Raw genomic sequence first — 4,275 nt, forward strand, 5'->3', positions numbered from 1 at the left:
ATTCCCCCACTGTCAGCAACAGTGGTGTATAGTTCTTGCCACTGACAATGGGGCACTTTTCCTCCAATTGACACTAATGATGGTGCACTATTCCTTCCACTGACACCAATGATGGGGCACTATTCCAACTACTGATACCAACAATGGGGCACTATTACTTCCCCCTAATACCACTCATGGGACATTGTTTACTCTCTGTGACGTCAGGACATTTCCTAGTCCCACTGGCCACAGTGCGCCCCCTAAAGTTTGATGGACAGTAAATTGGCCCTTTGTTTAGAAAGTTTGGAGACCCCTGCTCTAGAACAAACACTATATTACTAAAAGTACGGGGTGCCTGCCTTTACACGCACATGAACTTTAATGGCATCCCAGTCTTAGCCTGTAGGGTTCAATATTAAGTTGACCCCCACTTTGCAGCTAAACAGCTTAAACTCTTCTGGGAAGGCTGTCCACAAGGTTTAGGAGTGTACCTATCGGGTTGAGGTCAGGGCTTGGCCCCTTAGTTTCAGTGAAGGGAACTCTTAAGGCGTCAGCATACCAAGACATTTTGGACAATTTCATGCTCCCAACTTTGTGAGAACAGTTTGGGGACGGCCCCTTCCTGTTCCAACATGACTGCGCACCAGTGCACAAAGCAAGGTCCATAAAGACATGGATGAGCGAGTTTGGGGTAGAGGAACTTGACTGGCCTGTACGGAGTCCTGACCGCAACCGATAGAACACCTTTGGGATGAATTAGAGTGGCGACTGCGAGCCAGGCCTTCTCATCCAACATCAGTGCCTTATCTCACAAATGGGCTTCTAGAAGAATGATTAAACATTCCCATAGACACACTCCTAAACCTTGTGGACAGCCTCCCCAGAAGAGTTGAAGCTGTTATATCTGCAAAGGGTGGGCCAACTCAATATTGAACCCTACGGACTAAGACTGGAATGCCATTAAAGTTCATGTGCGTGTAAAGGCAGGCGTCCCAATACTTTTGGTAATATAGTGTATGTTTGGGGTCATGTGCAATAAGTGTAGGAGGCTTTGGAGATAAATATTTGTGAATCTCCATTCTGAACTGATAGAATGGTGTCTCTTGACACCTTTGGCTCCATTAGGATCTATACAGGAAGTCCCCGAGTTACGAACACAATAGGGACTGTAGGTTTGTTCGTAAGTCGAAGTTGTTCGTAAGTCTCAGTGCGGGTGTGTGTCCCTAAACTTAACTGTGAACTGTAAACCATATAAAAAAAATGTAAAAATTTTAAATTTTTATATTCAATTTAAAAAAAAAAGCTTTTATCTATAGATAAGTGGTGGTCAACCTCCTTGATATAGGGGACCTCAAGTGTGGTCCCTTTAGATCAGTGCTGGTCAACTTACTTGAATTAGTGGGCCTCAAGTGTGGCCGAGACATCACAAAGGAACCCCACATAATATTCAGTGAATGTAATGCTACAGAAACCTTCCAGAGACTGCAGACATGTCACAAGAGATGATAGATTATGAGAGGGAGCGTAGATCGTGCTGGACTGGCTCGTCACTGCTGTAAGGTATGCAAGGTGTGGGCAGATAGAAAGAGTTTGTTCCCAGAGGTTCGTGTCCGGTTTGAGGAAAAGGTGGTGGTGGGCCCTGTTAGGGCCTGGGCTGCTACCTTGGGGTACGGCCTTGTGGTCGACTCTGCGTATGCTTGGGAAGAAGTGAAAGTAAAAGAGCGCCCGGTATTCAGTAAATGCAGGTATTAAAGACGTTTTATTTGAAGTCACAGCAATAAAATGAGGCCAATGCGTTTTGGGGGTCTAAGGACCCCTTAGGATCCTTAGGGTCTCTTTAGGGTCTAAGGAGCCTTCATCAGGGCTGCTATTGAGAGTTGTAAAAGAATGGTCCTGTTGGGGGTTGCCTTTGACATATAGACCAGATCGATAGATGTCAACGCTTGGACCGGTCCGGTCGATATGCCAAAGGCAACCCCCAACAGGACCATTCTTTAACAAGAGATGATAGACACTGAGGACATGCCACAAAAGAAGTCGGAGACTGAAAACATATTACATGAGACTGCTAGAGATCATGGCTATCACAGTCCCTTAAAGTGGTTGTTAACCCTTACATATACCCAGTGAAGTGACTAGCCTCAGGTGGTACACCGAGATTAAACAAATCCTCTGACATAAGTAAGCCTCTGGGTAACCGCTGACGTCACTTCCTGTCCCAACCTGTACCAGATTGAGGCTTGAAACGCACACCGATCCCGGAGACGAAGCGGCAGAACTAACCCAAAAAACACACTGCTGGAATGACTCAGTGCCGGTCTAAAGGCACCTGAATTGTGAGTGCACATTTTTAGAATTGGGGATGTTTACCTTGTTGGTTTAAATAAATTTTATAAAAGCATATTGCGCAATGATGGCTATTTACTTCTTATGAGATATCAAGATTTGAGGAGTAACTAGTGGCAATTTAGCTGAGAGAAACGTCAGGAAAGTGGAGCGGTTATCTCAATATGAACCAAAGGCAAAGTTTTTTCTAGGCTCTGGTGAGTGACCATTTCAGAGAGTGGTGGTGATGCATGAAGTGGTGAAGTCTTCCAAAAATAGCACGGATGTGATTTTGAGCACACTACGCACATGGGATTTAAATGACAGAATTGTGAAATGGACTTTGGGAAATATTGTTAAAAACCTCTTTCCTGCAGTTTTGATATTTTTGCACTTGATAATTTAATGTAGCCATGCTTGGTTGAATATTAGGACGCAATGCAAGAAGTTTTACAAGTTATAAGAACCAGCACTGTATTGTTTCTTAAGCAAATGTCTCCCTCTAGTGGAGAGACTCAAACCACAGTGTGCTGGATCAGCAGTGTGATCGAGTCGGAGGAATCAGAACACCTAACGGAGCCAACCGAGGGTTCCCGGTCATCTAGCGGAGCGGCATAGCGTGACGGTGCTGGCTGGAAGCGAAACTGAGATCACAGGAGTGGAGCATTTCGACTGTCCTGGCCTGGTGTGGTGAGAGGGCTGTTTACCCAAGATTTATATAACACTTGACTACACGGTGTAGAGTGCTTCAGAGTGTGCTGAGACCTGCAGTTCCACGAAACGGCCTCATCTAATAGACTGTGTTTATTATAGGCCTCAAAGCCTGCACTCCACTAGTCACTGATTGACGGTTAAACTCTATTCTCATCAAAGGAAAGTTACAAGAGTGTTGAATAATTAAGCACACTATTATCTACTACTTTATGTTATTTGTCATCTGTTCATTTCCTGGAATACAAATACTGCAGTATAATATGGCTAGCTGAAGAAAGAAGACAAGAGACTTTATCATTCATTGTAAGGCTTTGTGTTCATTTACATATTCGGAGAACTGCATTACACTGAAGGGAGAAGCTCATAAGCAATTATACTGTATTGTGTTGTTAACTAGCACTCCATAGTGTGCTGAGGGTTCTCGTGTGTTTGCACGGCCTGGCTGGACTTGGGAAGGTGCCCAGAGTAAAAGGTATTACCACTCTGAGCCTCAGTCCTACTTGGAGGTATGCCCGCACGTACCAATTATTAATTGTGTATATGTTAGGGTGAGCATCTGTTTATATCTTCATTTCAACTGTTTATTTGTATAAAAGAACTTAAGAGGTTTTCTCTCCAAAATTGAATACAATCTCTTTTCAGTAAACTACTAAAGTTATTCAATCACCATCTGTGTGTGTGTGCCCTTTTACTGATAACATGGAACCCGAGGTGTCAGAGGTAAGGGTAGCCCTGAGTAGCCAGGATAGCCAGTGGGAAATAGAACAAACCAGCAGCCCCCATGGGGGTACCGCTACATTAATAATTTGCAATTTAACTATGCACTATAGAGCTATACAGTTTTGATGTTTGTGCACATTTCATCGACATCTAGCACGTCAAATTAAAAGAAAAATTTGTGTTTTTATTTTTTTAGCACGACACGCATAGGGCAGGCCATTGGTTTCAATGGGCTGCCCAGTTTGCAACAAACGTGGCAAAAGTAGCTCATGGAACTTTTTGGCGCAATCTGGTTTTCACGCTTCTTTACCGCGCATTTTGCCATGTTTGGTGCTTGTTTTTACATGCGGCAAAACATGCATTGGCTTCCCACATTTAAGGTACCATTAGCAATGAATGGCACTGCAACCGTGCCGCACTTTTTTTTTTTTTTCACATTCCAGTTTCTGCGCTCATTCCCAAAATGCGCAGATGTGAACAGAGACTGTTATGGTGGAGCAACACAGCGAACTGCTCAGACACGTTTTGTCGCCA

The sequence above is a fragment of the Aquarana catesbeiana genome, linkage group LG06 (genome assembly GCF_042186555.1).
Source record: "Aquarana catesbeiana isolate 2022-GZ linkage group LG06, ASM4218655v1, whole genome shotgun sequence".
Taxonomy (NCBI): Eukaryota; Metazoa; Chordata; class Amphibia; order Anura; family Ranidae; genus Aquarana; species Aquarana catesbeiana.